Source organism: Ambystoma mexicanum, chromosome 13 (assembly GCF_040938575.1).
Source record: "Ambystoma mexicanum isolate Mex_15411 chromosome 13, UKY_AmexF1_1, whole genome shotgun sequence".
In the NCBI taxonomy this organism is placed as follows: domain Eukaryota; kingdom Metazoa; phylum Chordata; class Amphibia; order Caudata; family Ambystomatidae; genus Ambystoma; species Ambystoma mexicanum.
Genome location: NC_090938.1, coordinates 607461446 through 607483808, shown reverse-complemented (window position 1 = coordinate 607483808; position 22363 = coordinate 607461446).

The window sequence follows — 22363 nt, the reverse complement described above, 5'->3', positions numbered from 1 at the left end:
ATGTTAAAGGTACTTATATAGCTCACCGTCACCAACGGAGTGGTCCCCAGGCGCTCTGGCGGATCTGTAAACGAGAAGGTGGGATGGGTTAGTAAGGTGAAGAGGGAATAGGATAGTGAGAGGAGTGGTATACTGTTGGCAGCTTCAACTCGGTAGACACCGAGTGCTGAGCTTTGGTGCGAGTATTGGATCGGTGTCCGTCCGCATGTGCTGTTGGTACCAGATGAAATTCCAGATTCACCTTGTGCCATGCCTAGGCTTGAGCAATGTGTTGCTTGGTTTGTGCAGTAGACTCACTGCTGATGTGTTTTGATTGTCAACCCGTCTGGGAAATACGCATTTGGTGACCAGCATTGACCAATGTAAAAAGAAAATATCTTGAGTGTTCCCCTAGATTTTTACATGCAGCCTGATAATTTATTCAGGCGGTATCGCGGCGGTAAAGATAGTTAAACAATGTTATTTTTTTTCTATTATCTGTAATGTAGAAAAGTTCCAAGGCATTCTTTCTCTACGTCCTCAGAACAGGGCCATTGCTATGAAAGCGGATCCGATCATATGGAGGAGGCAGAAACTGTTCAAAGTGTCTGAAACACTAGAATGTGTTGTTTTGCAGCAAGGATTCCCGAGTTTTTTTATGCCATTGAGCCCCAGCACACACACATGCTCAGAGCAAGTGTTTGCATAACCTGTGTAATTAAGCCTTGCCAGAAGCCGACACCGTCCAGGTGTTGATAAGAGGGTATTCGTTTAAATGGAAACTACCCAGTTTCTTTCATCATGCAAATAGAATCCATTTACCCCCTCCTAAAGTGAAAACAGGCTAAGAGGAAGTTTCAAAACAAAAAAAGCAGTGGTGTATTTGTTCTCTCCTAATTGGTGTTTGCTGCATGTTCACTCCCTCTGCCTTGGACCCTTGGGCCTGCCTCCCCTTTTAGTTCCTTCTGCTTGGTCTTGCAGCACTTCCTTGAAGCGCCTAACTACATTCTGCCCTTCTCCCCTTGCACATGATATCGGAGGCCATTACACCCTGCAGCTAACCTAAAACCTTGCTATAAATGATTTGCAAACATACTTATGGCTGCTGGTTGGACTCTTGTTCAGAAGAGTTTGCCAAGCATTTCAGCGCTGGGCTGCCCAACAGGCTGCTACAGCTTTCGATGGTCCTTGGTGGAGAGTTTCTGACATTGTGTACTTAAGCTGATTATTAATCAGCTTTTCAATACAAAAATATACATCAATGAAATAGTTATGAAAGAACAGAGTAAAATACAATTGATAAAGGAAAAATTAATAAAATAAGCATATACATATATTTAACATTTCATTCTGTGTTGTCATTTCCCTATTATAAAAACAGTTCATTATTAGAGTCCTTCAGAACACTAAATAGTTCACACTTAGCAATTTATGCAATGTTATAAATAAATGACTAGAGCTACTACGGTCCATTGTTTGATTTTACTAGCAACAGTTACACCACAGTTCTTGGTTTCCCATCAGAATTGTTATGGTTTCGTAAATTCAAGGATTCCAGAAAGTTTACCAACGCTATCTGTATTGTGCTTTTATCAGAACATATTAGAAAAGAGCAACGTAACTCCTGTTCAACATATTTTAAAATTGGAGTTGCATTTGCGAAATGTGTTCTTCTTGCATCATTTAATGCTGGACACTGGCATACTAGATGTTCCAATGACTCCACTGTATCTGGTATGATGCAACATCTACAGAAATGTGTATTATGGGATGTGTTATGACTTCTGGCTTGTACTTGTCTAGTAGCCCATAGATCAAAACGCACTCTTAAGAATGCTGATGTAAATGCCACAGATGGAGACTTCAAGAGATATAATTCTGTCATTTTGACTTTTTTTATGCCAAAATCTGATCTGACAGATCTGGCGATACTTTAAACAGAGTTCTTGTAGTTATCCAATCAAACTGGTAAATTAGAGCTTTAGCTTTATCCGGGTTTGTCCCCAGCATGTCAATTGATACATTTGCATCAGCCAAACATATAAGAGTTTAAATGATATATTAAAAATACCAGGAAACTCTCTGCGTTTTGGACACAGGCTTCCTAGCGCCTAGTTGCCCACCTTGCTATGTCCGCGGCTATACATGTATAAATAAATAAATAATTTGCTTCTGGTCCTCCCTCATGCACCTTTATCTGTAGATTAGAAATTAACAATTTCAGAAGAAGATATACGCAGAGACATTATTGTGCAGACGGAGAGATAGACTGTTGTCAAATTTCTGTAAAATTGTTCACTAAGTAAATTATGAAATATATTGATATTAAATAATTAAAATCCTCAGTGTGTCCCAGGAAATGCTAATATTAAAAACAACTCATGGTTTGGCACACATTTGGGAGTTCTGTCTAGTTGCTGCCATCTCCCACTTTTGTGTTGGTTTATGAGAGTGAGTAGACTGGCCTGGGTATTGCTGCTGCTTCATCAGTCTTTTTTGATGGCTACACATTTGCGGTGTTTCGTGTAGGACAGGGGTCTGTAACCTTTGGCTCTCCAGATTTTTTGGACTACAACTCCCATCAGCCCCAGTCAGTTTAGTCAATGGTGGGGAGTAATGGGAGTCGTAGTCCAAAACATCTGGAGAGCCGCAGATTGCAGGCCCCTGGGGTGGTGAATGAATTTGGGGCCCACCTCCACCCAAACAATACGGTATATGGATTGACACAGTTATGAAGTCGTTTTCTAAAAACTATTATACACAGATTCAATTGAAGTCATGATTCCAGACTTGCTGCAAACAGTATAAGAGTCTTAGGCCCTCATTACGACCCAGGCGGTAAGGGGTTTACGCCGGCGTAAACTTCGCCGACCCTTACTGCCTGAGTACGAGTTCCCTTAGCGCCATGGCGGATTTAACACCTGCTTTTAGCAGGTGTTAAAATCCATGGCGCTAAGGGACCTCGTTGTTAATTACGCCACCGTAATTTACGGTGGCGTAATTAACGCCTTCCCCACTCCCATTATGCCCTATGGGGCAAAAATGGGAATGGGGAAGGGTAAATGGGGATTGGGGACTTACCGCCCCGCCAAGGTCGGAATGGGGCGGTAAGTCCGCCAACCACCATGGCGGAGTTGGCAGCTTAGCGCCATGGACCATGGTGCTAATAGCACCATGGTTCTCCGCCAAGGTCGTAATGAGGGCCTTAGTGTTTAAACTCTGAGCCAACACGTGTTTCGACTTATGACTTCTTCAGGCTTCACTTGCTTGTTGGTGACACAGCTAATAAGAGTTTAGATCAGTACTATTTTCTTCTTAGTATTGTGCCAGGTTTATGGGAGCTGTATTGCATGGGAAGCCTATGGGATTGCATCTTACTCAATCCGTTTGATAAATATCAGGTTTCAGGGTGTGCCTAGGGTTTCTATTGCCCAATCAATTAATTGTTCCTACAGCTGCCTGATACTGCCGTCATCGCAATACGCACCCCCGGATGTTTGCCCCCCAAGAGTCAATGCATGTTATTCAATAGCTCTCCTGCTTTCCTGCATCACATTCTTTGCCGTTTCCTTCTATTTCCTGGAGGCCTAGGACGTGTCTTACAATCTGACACTCATTTTGCCAAGTTCTGGTGTTCTGTCTCGCTACTTGGCGATCTGTGCTTTTCTTTTGTGCCCCTTTGCCCTCTGTCAGCTCTGCAAAGATGTGACAAATCAACAGAGCACCAGTGGTCCAAGGATGAATATCAGTTTCTAAACCATCAACAATCAGCCCCACACCTCTAGTACACCAGAAGGGATCCAAACAGATTAGAAACACAAGCACATTATAAACCTCCTTGTCCAATTTTGGTAATGTGGATGAAACAGCAGGCATATCTCTGAAATGTCGTGGATCTTCTGTTATTTGCAACACAGCACAAATACAATTATTACCCAATGATAAAAGCGACTGATCAGTCAAGGTTGTATACACATATCTACTTTATTGTTATTATCAGAACAGACAGTTCTAGCAACACTATGAAATACAAATGCAGATAGGCAGATATACATGTCATCTCTACTGCCCGCCCCTCCCTTCCAACATACTTGAAGAACAGCAAGAGAACAGTGTGTGTGACACCAGGTATCGTCCCAATATCGCATCGAAGATACGAGAGACGGTATGCACTCAGACAGCTGTATCAAATGTACCCTCGCACTGACGTGGTGGAAAGATGTCTGCATACACCATTGGACATAGAACAGCTTTAAGTGGGGGGCGTGGCTTGGAAGCCATGTGAAAAGACGCGTCTGTACGGGGGCTCCCGCAGATCCGTACATTATCCGACTGAAAACCGTGCAAGGACCGATGCGATTCGGTTGAGAAGGTGCTGACTGCGTACATGAAGTTCGGCTGCACGTGTGGATACATTTTTATCCGGGTCCGCACTGCGGAAGTGTGATTAGAGGCCGGGTAAAGAATTGGAGGCGAGACCTCGACGGATGAGAAAATGGCCGCCGCCGCTTGACGAGGGGACAAAGGAGTGGGGGATCGGGACCCCAGTGGCGGTTTCCACAACGCACGTGCGCCCTCGGGGCGTTACGAAGGGTGCAGCGCAACCCGGCCCACCTTGGGACAGCGGTGGACCACAACAGTCGCGAAGATGGTCGGGTGAGCCGGAGAACAAAGGATCCCCAAGACGGAATTGGGGTGAGTGGGCACAGTGCCTCCCTGCCTTGGACCTGAGCGTGGCCCTTCTGACGGGAGACATGTCGAACAAGCTCCTGAGAGCAAAGAACAAACAGCCCACGCTCGACGAATACGCCAAGACGCCGCCCGGCCCAGACGGAGCCAGGAGCAAGGAGAAGGCTCAGGCCAAGGAGATGGCCGTCGGGGGTGCGAACCAAGAGGTCCTCGCTGCGATCGCGGACCTGAAAGAGACGTGGGAGACCAAGCTCCAGCTCGCAGTGGCCGAACTGAAAACCGCGATGGAACTACAGGTTGGGGCGGTGCAGGAGGACGTGAACCTCCTAAGGCACGACGTGCGAGCCCTGGCAGAGCGCACGGAGACCTTGGAGAAGGAGATGGGCCCTACCGCGGCGGACTGCGCCGCGCACAAGCGTGATCTCCATGCCTTGGTGCAACGTGTGGGTAACTTGGAGGGTAGGGCTGAGGAGGCGGAAGGACGCGCCCGGAGAAACAACGTCCGCATTGTGGGCCTGCCGGAGGGGGCTGAGGGCCAAAGTCCCACGGAGTTTATTGAAAACTTGTTGCTGCAGGAGATCACGGGGGGCGCCCTGTCGCAGGGGTTTGTGGTGGAGAGAGCGCACAGGGCCTTGACTAGGAGGCCACCGCCGGGAAATCCGCCCAGGCCTGTGATCGCCAAGATCCTCAATTACCGGGACCGGGAAAGGATCCTTGAATACTTTCGCAAGGGGGGCACTATACGACAAGGAGAGGCGACCATAACTGCTTACCCCGATTATACCCTGCAGGTACAGCGCAGTCGCATGAACTTTGAAGCGGTTAAGAGGCGATTGCGGGAGGCTGGGTATAAATACATGTTACTCTACCCGGCCAAACTGAAGGTTCTCTTTAAGGGCAAGATGCTGTTTTTCGTCACTCCGGAGGATGCCATGGAGTGGCTGGACGCGCAAAACTGCCCTCAGGAGCCAGATGTTCGGACGGCTGTTGGAACGGGACGAGATAAGTGACGCTGCGGGCCCGGTTGGGCTATGAACATTGGGACTGGAATATAGTCTGTGACTTTGTGTGAGAACGTGTACGCGTTAGGTGTTGGAAACATGGTCCGCGTGCACGGATACGAATGCGAGGGAGAGGAGCCTCCAGGGGCCGTTCTTTGTACCCCAGTTTGAGTTTAGGTTAGTCACTGCTAGTGGGGTGACACCCCGTCGGGTTCTCTCCTTGGGTTTCCAGAGAGAACCGAACACGGGGATGCCTGAGATCCAGGGATGGAGCTGGGCAGTTGGTTGGGTTAGGGGTGTGGGGTGTGTTAGTTTTTATATGAGCCTGGGGGTGGAACTGGGAATGGGTGTCTGCGAGGTGGGGGGGAGGCGGGAATCCCTGGAAGGGAGGTGGGAGCTACTGATAGACCATGGGGGACCTTAGGATGCTAACGTGGAACGTTAGAGGGCTTAACAGCTACCTAAAGTGAAACAAAGTCATTTTGTACCTGAAGAGGCAAAAGATAGATGTGGCCTTGTTACAGGAGACGCATCTGACACGGGAAAAATTGGAACTAGTGGGAAGGAAGTGGAAGGGGACAGAAGTGGGATCTACATATTCTGCCTATGCTAGAGGTGTGCTGGTTTGGGTGGCACCACATGTCCCGTTTAAGCTGCTTGGGGAGGTTGTGGAGTCTGATGGGAGGCTGGTCATGGTAAGGGGGCTTGTGGAGAACAAAGTAGTGTGTATTATAAACACTTATGCTCCCAACCAGGACACAGCGACATACTTTAGGACGCTGTGCACGAGACTTAGTGATGGGATGGGGGGTACGGTGATTTGGGGCGGGGACTTCAATTGTGTTCTGAACCCCAGGGAGGATAGGTCGGACGACAAGATAGCCAAGCCCAGCCCGGCGGCTAGAGTATTGCAGACGTTGCTGGCGGACTTTGGCCTGGTAGATGTTTGGAGAGCGAGTCACCCTGGCGTGAGGCAATACTCGCATTATTCGGCCCCGCATCAACTGCACACGAGGCTGGATTACTTCTTCGTCACTCCGGACGTTGTCGCGGAGTGCGACCAGATAGACTACAGGGCGAGAGTCCTCTCGGACCACTCGCCCCTGGTCTTGCGATGGCAGCTTTACCCCCCACGAGCGCGCATTCCAACATGGCGCCTTAGGGCGGAAGCGCTCAAGGATCCAGTCTTCCGAGAGGATATGAGGGAGGAGATAACTGCTTACTTTGAGGTGAATACAGGGAGTGTTAAGTCGGCTGGTACTTTATGGGAGGCCTTTAAGGTTGTAATGCGGGGGGTCGCCATTGCGAAGTCCAAGGGGTCGATGGGGGGAGTCCTGGCCGATCTGCATATGGCCGAGATTGAGTTGGAAAGAGAGTTGGAGGAGGGTGGAATCGATACGGAGGCGGTCTCTACCCTGCAGCAGAGGTGTGCGGAACATTGGGACAGGCTCTGTAATCTAAACTACAGAAAGTATATTGAGAGACTACATGCGGGGGGGACAAAACGGGCAGGCTTCTAGCTTGGCTTTATAAGAGCGAGACCCGGAGGTCCCCGATCCGATCGGTGATCACTGAAAAGGGTGAAGAGGTGGATACCCAAGAAGGTGTAAATGGGGCATTCGCGGAATATTATCAGGCATTATACGAGGATCGTGAGGGGGGGAGCCGGGAGGAGATAGATGAAGTACTCGAAGACATAGGTTTGCCCAGGATAAGTGATGAAGAGCGAGAGGAGTTGGATGCTCCGATCACTCTGGAAGAGTTGAAAGAGATTGTGAGGCAGTTACCCACTTGCAAGGCCCCAGGGGCGGATGGGTTCCCCAGTGAATTTTATAAAGCGTATGGAGAGGAGGTGCTCCCGCCCATGCTGGAGATGCTTAATGAAGCGTTCGAGGTGGGGCGGCTGCCTGAATCGCTCAGGGAGGCGATTATAATACCGCTCCCCAAACCCAATAAGCCGGGACACAGTTGCGGCTCCTATCGGCCCTTGTCGATGCTGAACCAAGACAGCAAGATCCTAACAGCTGTCCTGGCGGCCAGAATGCGGAGGGTGATCGGCAAGTTGATCCATCCTGACCAAACGGGCTATGTCCCGAACAGGAATATCACTCACAATCATAGACGCCTTCACAGGGTGGTTGAGGGGGGATGTAGTGACGAGAGCGAAATGGCGATAGTGGCGTTGGACGCGGTTAAAGCGTTCGACTCTGTTCAATGGCCGTGGTTGCTGGCGGCTTTGGGACGGTTTGGACTGGGACCAGGCTACATTAGGTGGGCCGAGATGTTATATAGTGCACCTCTGGCCAGGGTCCGCACGGGCGCAGTGGTGTCAGACAGATGGTAGTTGGGCAGAGGCACTAAGCAGGGGTGTCCTTGGTCCCCAATGTTGTATATATTGGCCCTCGAACCCTTAGCAATTTACCTTCGGCAGCAGTATGACCCGGTGGGTATTGAGGTGGGAGGGGAGCGTCACCTTATATCCCTGTATGCAGACGATATGCTGCTATACCTGAAATACCCGGAAGAGAATTTGCAGTATGTCTTGGAGGTAATGGAGAGGTACGCCTGGCTGTCCGGCATAGCAGTAAACCCCCAGAAATCCATACTATTTCCGCTGGGCGGTTATGTGGGGACACCCGTGGAGAGGTTGCCGGTGCTGCAGATCCCGTGGGCAACGCGCTCCTTCCGGTACCTGGGTATTGACGTGTATCACACGACTGAGGAGGAACATAAGCATAATACCGAATTAGCTGTGGGGAAGATTGAGAGGTGCATGAGGTTCTGGGAAAGATTGCCTTTAGCGATGATGGGCCGGGGAGCTATGCTCAAGATGGTGGTGCTGCCCAGGCTTTTGCACTACTTTAATAACATCCCTTATATGATACCTAAGAAGTTTTTTGTGAGGTTACATAGTGTATGTAGGGATTTCCTATGGCACGGAACACGCAATAGAGTTGCATTGTGGAAACTGCAGAACTTCTACGAGAAGGGTGGCGTGAAACTGCCGAACTTCGAGGCCTATTATGTGGCTGCGCAATTGCAATATGTGGCCAGGTGGCTCTCGGATGACGAGACCCCTGAACACAGGCTGCTTGGGAGGGACTGTTCCCCCTTTTATTTGCGGGAGGTGATCTGGGTGGCCAATGCCTGTATGAGGGAACGTCCTAAGATGCTGGCCTTGGGTAGGGACATGTGGCGGCGAGCCTGCCGGATGATGGGCGACCCCTCGCCGTGTGTGCTGCAGTTACCACTGGTCGCACTGGCGAAGGGAGACGGGCAGCTAAGAGCAATCCTTCGGACATACTGGGAATCAGTGGGGTTGGTCACCATGGGAGACATCTGGCAGGACGGGGCCCTAATGGAGTTCGAGGAACTAGAGGCGGTGTCGGGGCTGCACACGGGTCAATACGTAACATATCTTAGGGTGGTGCGGGAGATCCGGAGTATGTGGCCTGAAGCTACCTTGGCCGAGGAACCGGATGCTACGTTGGAGATAATATACAACACATCGGAGGGTGGGCATGAGGTCTCCAGGTTGTATGAGATGTTAATGACAAAGGTTGGGAAGGATTTGGGGCACTTGCGACTGGAATGGGAAGCAGAGATGGGGGCCCCGATGGCGGATGGGTTGTGGGAGCGCGCCTTGGGGTACCACAAAATGGTATCGAGGAACGCCAGGTTTAAGCAGATACAGCTCTATATTACGCACAGGGCATATATGACCCCCCTGAGAATATCCAGATTTCGGGATGCTGGGCGCCAGGCGTGCCCCAAGTGTAACGAAGAGAATGCAGACATGATACACATGTTCTGGGCATGCCCAGTGATCGCAAGTTATTGGGGTGAAGTGGCACAGAGGGTGGCGGGAAGGGGTATTATACTCGAAGTGGATTCAGCCTGGGCCTGTCTGCTGGGGGGGTATCCCAGAGCGCGTAAGCTCTGACACGTTGAGAAACTTAAAGATCTGGTTTATGTGCTTGCCAAACGTAGGATTGCCATGGGGTGGAAGGAATGTCATAAGCCACTAGTTGAGGTCTGGTGGCGAGATCTCCAAAAATGGGCAGATGCTGAGACAGCGGCGTGGCAGGATGCCTGTATGGCAGGGGAGGAGGAAGAAACGGGCTCCCTCACGGCATGGAAGTCATTGATAGCCGAGCTGTTTGGGACAGGGTCGGCCTCGGCTGGATCTGAGGGCGATGAGGCCCCACCGCACGGAGCGGATACCGATGGCGGACACCACACAGGCTGATAGGGGGGAGGGTTGGGGATTGCATTTTTGTTGTTGTTTGGTGTGTTTTATTTATGTTCTGTTGTATTGTTGTTTGGTTTACTTAAAATAAAAATAAAAATATATTTAAAAAAAAAAAAAGAAGAGCTTTAAGTGAAATCAGACCAGAGTAAAACTGACATCATGAAGAAAAGACACTAGGACGTACTGAAACGATATGCGAATACTTTAAGAATGAAGATGTAACTGAAGTAACAAGAGAAACATGTATGAAAATGCGAATAAATTATGTACACTAAGAAGAAAAATAAGAAGAGAATCAGTAAATGTATATACGCAGAAACGCAAGGTAGATGAGACATTTTGAAGCTTGCTGCAGGAGAAAATACAATGTGGGTAAAACGCCCATGATCTGAAGATGGACAGCGATTTCCTATAATAGTGAGCTAAGAAGCCTTCAAGGGAGAGACCACAACTGCAGAGCTGACAGGTGCTGGAAAACAGCTTAGTGCGAAGAACAGATCATTTTTGTTTGGCTTGGGTTCAAGGATGCTACATCAAGAGGTAACAAGGGGAGTCAGAGAGGATAAGCTACATGCGCTGGACATATTTCTCTTAGATTAAGTAAAGGAGAAAAACATTTGCAAGAGCCAAGTATTGGACAATTAAAGATGCAGAAACCATATACAAGACGGAGCAACCAACTCTCCAGAGGCCAAGAGGAGTAATATTAGCCAGCTTAATTGAATTCAATAGCACTAAATAAAAGGTCGAATTTGACAAAATCATGGTATCATGAAGACTTGAAAAACAAGGCCTATTCATTAAGCTCTAATTGAAGATAGCGATGCACCTACACTTACTCAAAAGTCCCAAGGAAGAGAACAGTCAGCAAGGTCAACTACAGAGAAGAGGCCTTGTCTTACGGCCTAGCCGATGAGAGATGGTAGGCTAATTGACCAAACTAGGCAGTGGTCTGACGCACCTGGGTTTCATTTTGCTCACATGCTGCTAACGAGCCAAATGTTCAAGGTTGGGAGAGAAGGCCAACCAATCATGAGGGCCTATGAAGCAGTGTACTATACATTGTTGCAGGGGCCAATCTGTTGCTGTTATTCTGCTAATAATCTGTAATAATGTTAGGGGTAGTTCAAGGAATGCTTACCTGATAAGGAGCAGCCAATTATGGTACTAACACCTAAATAAAAAATAAGTATATATGTACCCTTAACCAATCCCTCCCTTCAATAGACTTTTACAGTTTGCCACAGAGGATAACATCATAGCTGACTCACATCGAGGTATTAAGCCTTTGTATAATCAAAATGTAGATGAGAGTGTGTGAGCTGCAATCTGTTTGTTCACCAGGTTTCACTACTTTATTTGAGCTGATAGTAGTACTTCATTGAGTCTGTCTTGTTATTTGGGTCTGAAATCATTTATTGGTAATTCCATCTTGCACTGTGAATGCTTCAGGTGCTACTGCACATTTTGGTAGCAGTGTGGATGGTTCTGACCCAGTCTCCTGGGCCCAGATCCAGACTCTCAGATTCTCGACGACTTCCACCATTAGCCAGGCGATCGCAGAGTTTCCTGTGGAGAATGGAGAAAAATATGCATGTGTGAAAAAGAGGCGGTCGGCAGGTGCTCCTTTAAAGAAATTCTTGTCCGGTCCCCGCAGGCGCCCCGTGAACAAAAGGCAAAGTGGTCAATTGGGGAAGAGTCGATACTGAGGTACTCCAGCTGAGTAACGGATGTAAGTAGAGCATCAAAAGTGCCAAATAAAGGGGAGGGATTGTATCTTAAGTGTAACTATATATAGAAACAGGATTTTGGGTTAAATAAAGAGAGATACCTCCATTTCTGGTTCCAAGGGGCAGTAGGACACATATTAAACTCCAAGTGGGGTATTTTTAAGGATTCCCAAGGCAAGGCCGAGATGAATAATGTGTAAGGTGATCTCAGAAAATAAAAAGTGCAAATTTGTTCAGGGTTAAAAATATGTCAGCATAAATCTTTTATTGTGTTTAAACTAGGAGGCATAAAATGATAGTAATATTCTAGTTGGTTATCAGATCCTATAATTGCAACACATGACCACATATTTACATGCTGCATATACAGGGAAGAAGTTACCGAAAAGGTTATCTGTTTTAGAGCTGTGTAAAATGTATCTGAGCAAGTAGGAAAACACACCTGAGAAGGAGTGGATGCTTAATCAGCATAAATGGGAGAATGAAACACCCTTGGCTCCTCTTTCTCCATCTGAAAACAATAGTACAGATACAGAGAGACAGGGATTCTATCCTTTAAAGGAGTTAAAGGCAGCAGTGGGGTATGTTGATCCAAAATACAAGCCCCCCTCTTACAACAGTGATGACAATATGGAAGAAAGTAAGATTAAATAACAAATATATGTCAACACACAATGAATGTAAAAAGCAATGATGAAAGAAGGGACAGACAGATAGAGATAGTGGAAGAAGCTAAGAGACTGAAAGAAGGAAAGAACAAAGCCAAGGAAGTAACAATAGTACAGAACGAGAGGATGGGAGTACAGATATTATTCAAGTTAGGCGAAAAGGGCATTGATGGTGTTAGAGACAAGATGAAATAGAGATTGAAAGAACGTAGGTTACAAAGAAGTCAAGAGGAAGAAGAGAAAGGGCAGATGAGAAGAAGGAAAGAAGAGATGAGAAGGAGTAAGGGACAATGGGATGATGAAATAGATCATTTGTTTAATAGATGCATAGTACCAATCGAAGCACAAGAACGAGGGGAAGAATTGAGAGGGCTGCTATTGCCCCACAGGGAGCTGCGAGGCATACTGAGAATACAGACATGGGCTGATGCGGCAGAAGATATAGGGAAAATGAGTGGGGATCTATACTAGCAAATGAGGGATAAAGATGGTTATAAAAACAAAGGGCACATCGTAGGATCTCCAACGAAGGAAACAGGAGGTAGAATGGATGACATAATAATGGACGAACATAGAACATTGTTCTTAAGTAGTCTAGATATTGATGATGAGGAAAGGGACAACAGTCATATAAGCTGGGTATAATGCTGCCAGACAAAGAAAGGGAGGAAAACGAAAGAGCACAAAGAGAAGGCACATGTGGCTTTTCAATAGACCCCAGCATAGAAAGAGGGGTAAAGTGGTGGTCAGATTTACAAGATCCCAAAGAGAAAACATCAAAACGGACATCATATACTGAACGGCCACCAGCACGGTTGCGTGGTGCAGGGACTACATCTCTGCCGTATGTAAGCAGATTAAGGTCACTGCCAGGACGGTGATGAGTGGGCGAGACTAGCCCCACCTGGTAGACAAGAAGTGTGGGTGGATACAATTGTGGAACAGGATTTACACAATTCCCATTATTAGAGAAAGGGGGAGCATGACAACAATATATTCTGTGGCCATCAATGGATCAAGACAATTTGAAATGTAAATGACCTAGTTTGACTGCAGGTTCAGGAAAATGGATTAATGAGTTAGAAAGAATGACAGCAGGAATGACGTTATCAGTGGGTGATGTAGAAGACAGCTAGCAGCCATTGTATGGGAGAGAGCTGACGACATTTGGAGATGAGTGGGACATGCGTGTGTAACATCACAGAAAATAACACACAATGGCGCGCCATTTAATAATTGTTGAGCAGATGTATGGAGGGCACTTAGAGTACAATATCCTTACACATCAGACATGGGTGCGATTATGATAAGGAAAATGGGTGAGGACAAAGATCCTGCTGTCTTTATTCAAGAGGTTCAAGAACGCTGGTGTCTTGAGATGAGAGAACTGTGGGCTAAAACAGTAGCATTATTTTATCATATTTTATGTCAAGGATGGTCCGAGCCAGTTTAAGGGCAAATTAAGAAACAGGTAGGGATGGATGCGAAGCCATGGCCTGAAATACAGTTAACTATTGTACATCTTTGTCGATTGTTGCAAGAAAAGAATAAGAAAAAGGCAGAGAGCAGAAAGCAAGAGGAGGCTAAGTTAATTCAGAAAAAATGTGCTAAATTTGCCATAGAATGAGCAGTGTTGACTAGTGGTAAAGGTGTGACAACACGACAAGTACAGCCCACACGGCCAACCAATATACGGTGTTTTATAGGTCAAAGTGGGTATAATTTTTGGCCATGAGGAAGGGCGAATGCACCTAGAGGAGGACAAGGACAAGGAGGAGGAAGATTTAATGGAGGACAGCAACAGCAATACTGGAATTGTGGGAGAATAGGACATATTGCCCTAATGTGTAGAAGTAGAGGGGGCATGCAGCCAAACTGGCAATCTCCAAGAGGGGGAATGGACTACTCTCCACAGTACAATACAGAGCCTGCTTCTACTCTCCGCCCTCTGCAACTTATCCAGAACAGGACTGCCTCACGCCCAGAGATCGTATCTCTCCAGGACTGAAATCTCTGCACTGGCTCCCAGTGGTTGCGAGGATTAAGTTCAAAACCCTCTGCATCATCCACAAGGCCTTCTGGGGCATGGGGCCTCAATATCTTCAACTCTCTCTCCCTAAATATCATCCTTCGCGAGCTCTCCCCTCATCCATCTCCAACTCCCTCAGGGTCAGTCGCTTCTGATATGATATGATATGATATGGCATTTGTAACACGCCTATACACAAGTGTTTCAAGGCGCGACGAGGCAGGGGGGGGGAACAAGGGGAGACAGACAACGATCTTACTAGGCCAGGTGTCATTCAGATCGCGCAAGTGCAAGGGTAGAGGGGAAGGGAAAAGTGCATGGGGGAAAGGGAGAGGGGAAAGTGCAGTACAGGGTTATAAGCATACAGCATAAATAACAAGGGCCAGCTGGTGGCAAGTGCGAGGTAAGTGCAAACAAGTGCTGGGAAGGGGGGCTGTATGGATACAGACACAGTCCCGTAGTGCAGGGGTTGCCGTGGAGGCAGTGCAGGGGAGAGTGGCTGGGCCGAGAACGGTGAATGGCCCAGTTGCAGATTCAGTGCAGTTTCAGTAGTATTAGCAGGGGAGAGGGGGAGAGAAAGCGGAGGCAAAGAGGAAGGTTTTGAGGTGCTTCTGGAACCGGAGGTGGTTCTCCTCAAGTTTCAGGGAGGTAGGAAGGCTGTTCCAGAGGGAGGCCCCTGCAGTGGAAAGAGATCTGCCCCCAACTCGTTGTTTGGAGAAGCGGCTGACCCTGAGGGAGTTGGAGGCGGATGAGCGAAGAGCTCGAGAAGGAAGATATTTAGGAAGAGAGAGTTGAAGGTATTTTGGCCCAAGGCCCCAGACGGCCTTGTGGACAATGCAGAGGGTTTTGAACTTGATCCTCGCAGTCACTGGGAGCCAGTGTAGTGATTTCAGTCCTGGAGAGATACGGTCCCTGGGCTTGAGGCCAAGGACAAGTCTTGCAGTCCTGTTCTGGATGAGTTGCAAAGGGCGGAGAGTAGAGGCGGGCAGATTAAGATAGAGGCTGTTACAGTAGTCCAGCTTAGAGAGAACCAGGGCTCTAGAGACAGTGAGCTTCTGGGGGAAGGAGAGGAAAGGAAGGATACCTCTGAGGAGGTGTAGCTGGTAGTGTGACTTCTTAGATACGTCGGATATGTGAGGAGAGAAGGAGAGTGTGGAGTCGAAGATGACCCCAAGGTTTTTTGCCTTGCAGGTAGGAGTAGGAAGAGGGCCCAGAGAGGCCGGCCAGAGAGCAGCAGGGAAGGAGGGAGTGGGAGTGCCGATGAGTAGAGGCAACTCCAAGCAACGAGTTGGTGGTAGACCGATCTCTCTCTTCAGCTGGTGCCTCCCTCTGTAATAGCCTCCCTGCCTCCCTTAAACTTGAGGAGAACCATCTCTGGTTCCAGAAGCACCTCAAAACCTTTCTCTTTGCTTCTGCTTTTTCTCCCCGTCTCCTCTGCTGACCTCCCGGCTCTAACCGGAACTGATCTGCCTATCTGGACACCCTCTGATCTTGGGCCCATGTCCTCCCCCACCAGCGTCACACACCTGCACTGCCCACCTGGAAAAACCCCCGCACTTGGGGACTGTTTCTGTATCCCTACAGTCCCCCTACCAGCCCTTGACACCTGATGTCTGCACTTACCCATGCACTTGCTGGCCGTTACTTACTTATTGTTTTTATTCCCATGTACTGCACTGTCCCTGCCCCCTTCCCACGCACTTGCTCAATCTGAATGACACCTGCCCTAGTAGGAACCTTGTCTGTCCTCTCTTTGTACCCCTCCATTGCCTCATTGCGCCTTGAAACACTTGTGGTGTATAGGCGCATTATAAATGCCATATCACATCATATCATAACCACGAGAATATTATGCCCAAGATCACACGCAGATTCAGACATGTGCACCGCAAATACAGCAAGTGCAGCAAGGTCCCTTACAAGCACAGCCACCACAAGGGCAACCACAGCAACCACCTATGCAGACGCAATACGCACCGACCCAGCAGGTACAGACACAACAAGCAATAGTGCCACAGTGGAATGCGAAAACAGGAGTCCCACGAGCATCCACACCCAGGATAGGGAGTGTGGCTGTGGTAGGAGGAAATTCTTTCACAGGTACAGTGATGAATTTATCTCCACAATAGGAAAGCCCACAGAGCGACCTGATGTGTTCAGTACTATCAGTGACACCACACCCCCCAAAAGGAACTAAGGGTCAGGACAATGATAGGAGGCAAGATATTTTCATTTCTTGTAGACACTGGAGCGACTCGTTCCTGTGTTCAAGAGGGGAAGTACCCAATGACTGGCATTGCCATGAATGCGATTCTCTGAGGCTATGAGCTTAGTTCCTTTTACTGACAAACTACCAATTTCTATAGGGGAACATGGCATATCTATGCCACTATTGTATTCTCGGCAGACACCGGTTAACATATTAGGACGTGATTTGATGACAAAACTTAACATGAAGATATCTTTTACTGATAAAGGAATAGTGTGTTCCACTCCAGGGATACATTATATAAATGTAAGAGAGTTTATATTAGGATCTTGATGAAGGATACAGATGAACAGATTTGACAGACAAGTAATTGTTTAGAGATGTGAACTGGATAGTCCAGCTCCTTTGACAAGTAGCAATTACCCTTGAGATGGATGGGGATGCAGATCGTACTCATACACCAAATAATAGAGCCGACTCAGGAAGTTGACAAAAGGAAGACTGTTTTAATGTCAATTATCTAAAACAGGGAGCATAACGGAAATCAACGCAAACGCTTGATCTTCAAACTTAAAGCATTTCAGAAGAAACTGTACTTTTATACGCAAAATGTGTCATTAATGATGTGTAACCTATGTGTTGCCAACGTCATCCTATGTGGCAAGCTACAAAAACCTAATGAACGGAGTGATTGGCTCTACGTGAACATCTAACTATATGATCCATACTAGTCTAAAAATGTGTAACTCAGTTATTGGTTACTTAACATCAGGTGGGCAACTAAGAATCACCACTATGAACGTCACTAAATACACAACGTCCCATTGGTTTACACACTATAGGACCCCAGAATACGCAGGTCCTCTACAATTGGTTGGCACTCTGTCCATCTTCAGTACTTTGCCACCTACATTAGCAGCCTGCAGGCTGGCCATCCAGAAGCTGGCGAAGTTGCCTTAACCTTAGCTTACCACCAATTAGCACATCAATCCATCATCAACTCAGTGGTCTCCTGTCAATAAGGCCTTTGAACTTCGTCCTTGAGAGTGTTCTTAGCTCTGAGAAAATTAGGGAGTGAGCAGCACAGTCTGCCTCCATGTGTAGGTGTGATCATCTTGTTCGTCCAACTTCATGCTTCTGTGTGACTAGAGACCATAAAATCAAGCCTTTTCGTGTATTGAATATTTTATTCCAATAGACCTCTGACGGTTTCCTTGTTATGTTCACTCCTTCTGGACAGGAGGTTTGTTCTTTCACACGATTTTGTGTCCAAAGTCAGTCTACTCCAGTTTTGATAAGACCTTGGCTTCTTGGGGCTCATCCAACCTAGCTTTTCTGAGCTGCGCTTCTGTAATTCAATGTCTGCTTTTTAAACTGTGACACACTGAACGGAGGCCTTTTTGCTAATGTCTAACCTTCTTCAATACGTTTAGTGGAAACATCCATAATTCTCTCATTCCTATGTATGTATACGTTGGCGCTTGATGCAATCTACTTTACTATAAGCTTAGAGCTAGCTTCACGATTACTTTGCTTCTTGCGTTTCTTCTGCATCTGTACATCTGGTTTCTTGATGCCTTATAGAATATCTGCATTCTCTGATCACTGCATCTTTTTATGTACTTCATCTTCAGCTCCATATAACTGGGCAATGGCCAGGAATCTCATTCAGATGGCCATCATATTTCTTTGTATGCATATACGGTTTTCTCAATGGGTACCTTGGCTCCCAAATCCTCTTAGGTACTGGCCCTTTTATTGGTACTGGACTGAGTCCATATTCTGCTCTTTGTCGATTCAACTGTTCTGTACACGTCTCATACTCTGGTTTCCAGCATACAGGTGGAAGGGGCGGGTCGATTGAGGTGGGAGTACTTGGCTCCTATTCTACACTCCCCCCTCTGGCCGATTCGTTGACCACTCCCACATCATCTTTCACATTGAGGCAGCTTGGCCTGAAGAACAACTTCTTTGGTACCCATATCTTTATGACTCCCTTGAGGCATCCTGCTGTTCTTACATGCTCATCTTTATTCCGTGTCATAAGCTGACACTGTCCACTTGGACTGCAGTAGATCTATCTTCCCACATATTTCATATGATTCTTCGGATACAGGGACTTTGTCCCCTCAAGTGCATGGATACAGGCTTTCACAAAGTCTCTGATCTCTTCATCTGTCAGGTCTTTGGGATTCCATCCAGATTCGACATTGATCATGATCTTCATTCCTATGGCTTTCTTTGCTGTCTTCTTGCATTGTGAGATCATTATCTTGATCACACAAAATCCAAGCAATATCATCACTATCAGAGCTCCAAGGAACTTGAAAATGTCTGCCATCCATTGTGGAATCAAAGAGAAGAGTGATTCAAACCAGCTGTCATCAGCAATGTCTTCTACTCCTCTATCATCTGGCCGTGGAGTTTTGTCAGCATGTCTATGGCCTCTATCAATGTTCCATTGTCGTCATCATGAGAAGGTATAAATGTGCAACATGATTCTCTGATTTTTGCACAAACACCTCCATCCATTGCTGTGATCATGTCTAGGACATATCAGTTCTGAAGAGTCACCAAGCGTATGGCTCTCATCTCTTCTCTGATTGCATTAAATCCTTTTATTGTAGTGTTAATTGTCTGCAGTAATTCCCACCTGGTGATTTGTAGCCACTTGGTGCTCACTCCAACCTGAACAGCCGGCATGAAGATCAACGTGAACACAGATGAGGTCTGGCTAAACAGCCTGTGTTTGTATGGTATGGCATCGAAGGCTTCTATTGACTTAGCTGAGAAATAGTTCTCTCTCTTCATCCTCTTTATCAGCTCCACAGATCTCTTCTTCCTCAGGTGAGCATCTGCTTTTGGGAAATTGTCAATGTGTAAATCACCTTTTGGAATTACTAAAGCTGGAACATGGACATTCACCAGTGTGCATATTCCTCCCCAATCTGCAGGCAATCTGATATAGGCTCTAGCTGCACAAGCCCAATAATGATCTATGATCACTGGTGTACCGTGTACCATTCCTGGAACATGAAAGATTCAACCACAATTCTTATTTTCTTCAACTTTTCTTGTGCCATTATTTATGAAGCACTGCTTTGAACTTTCCAAGGGTACAATCTGCAGCGGTCCTCCTCTGTCTTCAACCCAAGTCAGTAATTTAGCAAGTCTTGGCCATAATGGCTTACGGCCATTGTGCACAATGTCAATGGCCCTCATTACGACCCTGGCGGAAAGCGACTGACCGGAGCGCCACAGCGTAAATAGCGTTTCCGCCATTGCACGAAGGAGCAAAGTGCGGCCCATTCCGACCCATCGGGCACGAGCACCACGGCATGGCGGAAGTGCAAAGTCCGCGATGGCGGAAATGACCCCAAAACGGCCCACACCGCCGCCGTACGGCGCCCTAGGTGCAATACCGCCACCCCACTTAGCGGTCACCGCAGTGTGCGCCTACCGGAAAGTACGGTGCCCGGAAATATACGGAAACGGAAGTTAAAACATGGGGCCGGAACGGGAAACATCCCGGCGTACACCTATAAATACACTAAAACCACACAACCACTAAAATCACTACCCTGAAACACACCCCAACCCGTCAACCACCCTAGCGAAACCAAGAAAAATGGGAAAAGTAGCGAAGAAAGCGTGCGACCGCAAGCGGCAGGTCCACTTCTCCCGTGAGGAACTCACCGTGCTAACAGAGACCCTCCAGGAGAATGCTGCCGTCGTCTTCTGCACGCAAATGACCAGGACGGCACTTGCAAACAAGAAGGCCATATGGGCTCTGGTGGCACAGCGGGTAAGTGCGGTGGGGACCGCACCCCACAGCAATGCCGCAAGCGATGGGACGACCTGCGGATACGCGTCCGCAGCATACTCTCTGCCAACCGCAACATTGCCACAGCCACCGGGGGAGGTCCTGAATCACCCATCAAGTTGACCCCCTGGGAAGAAATCTGTGCCTCCACCATCGGAATGGAGAGCATAGAGGGAGTCGGAGGGATGGAGAAAGGAGTGCAGACATCAGAAGATTCAGGTAGGTGGGCCAGATAAAACAATGCCAAATCCACACAGTCCATCCATGTGAAGTACCATGCGTCCACATAGTGCAACAGAAACACATGTCCAGGAGAACGCCCACACACATCGGCCTGATAGCGCACGTTAAAACCCACAATAAATACATAAATAATTAAAAACCCCAAATACACGCACTACACGTGCAGCAGGCACACCCTAACTGCAGGCTGCCAAACAACTGCACCCTCACTCCACACACAAATCAAAGCACCTCCAAGGCCCCGACCCAAATCACCCTCAGGTACCACCCCAATGCATGTGATACAATGCCATTCCAATTCCCACAGACCCATCAATAACCCTCGCCCTCCTTTACTCCACCACAGGGTCCGATCCAAACGACGAGCTACAGGACACCCCTACCAGCACACCTGCAAAGAGGGCCAAGACCAACGGCCAGAGACCCTCCACCTCAGCTGCACGCATCAAGACACGGCAGCAGCACAAATCAGGTGGCAGCACAGAGGAGGGAACATCAACAGGCACCCCAGCAGCCAGCATGCCCACAACACCACCACCACAGGTCCCCCCAATGGATGCCACAGAAGGCACTGCCTCTGGTGGCAGCAGCACCATAGGTGACACCCCATTGATGGCAGCATGCTCGGACACAGAAAACGGGGATGCCGAAGTCAGATCCATCCATGACCTGTCCCAATCCCCCTGTCTGTCCCATCCCGTACAACATGAGGATACCACGCAGGGGCACCCACAAGACGACGACTGGCCATCCCCCACAAGCCCTGTGGCAAGGCAACATGAGGACAACAGCCCCTCTGTGACACCCCCGCAAATGGCCATGGCCCAGCAGAGGCAACAGTCCCTCAACCAGTTGATCGAACAACAGCAGCAACTGGCCACGCTCCTCAAGGACCATGCCGATGAATGTGGGGGCACTAAGGCAGACATAGAAACATCAACTGAGACACTTAGGGCACAAATCGAGAGTAGCACCGAGAGCCTGAGAGTCCAAATGGAGAGTAGCACCGAGAGCCTGAGAGTCCAAATGGAGAGTAGCACCGAGAGCCTGAGAGTCCAAATGGAGAGTAGCACCGAGAGCCTCAGGGGGGAACTGCATGCGACGGCCAAGGACGTATGTGCCGAACTTGCCGCAGTGCGCCGTGTGCTCACTGAGCTCTCGCAAACCCTTAGGGACATGCATGGACGTGAGCAGGCAGACACATCATCCGTTGCAAGTTCCGTCCAGGGCAGCCCCCAACGTAGATCTGGGAGGAACCTGCGCTCCACAGGCAGGGGTGCCCCTGATACCCGCAGAGGGGGCATGCAATAGCGACAGCCCACTGACAATGAGCATCTTTGGACACTGGTGTTCGGGGGGGAGGTAGGAGGGTGGAGGGGGTGTGTTGGGCTCACTTGGGTGGCGGGTCGATAGGGTGTTCAACATGACATCACATATGCCATTAAAAGTGCACGATCAACCAATGAGATGTGTGGACATTGATCTTTGTGTACTAGGCCATCATAGGCGTACAGTCCATGTTGTGCATGTCCCAGACACACGCAGTGCCACGAGTCCCGTGTCCATGTATCAGCCACCAGGCGTGAGTGCTAGAAGCATACATCAATGAGATGCTGACGAATGTCACGGGCCTCCGGTGCCTCGCAGACTCCATGAGGTGCTGCCACATCCCCACCCTCATCATGACCATCTTCAGGTGCTTGCAGTTCTGCGTCAGGGGGCATGGGCACATTTCTACGT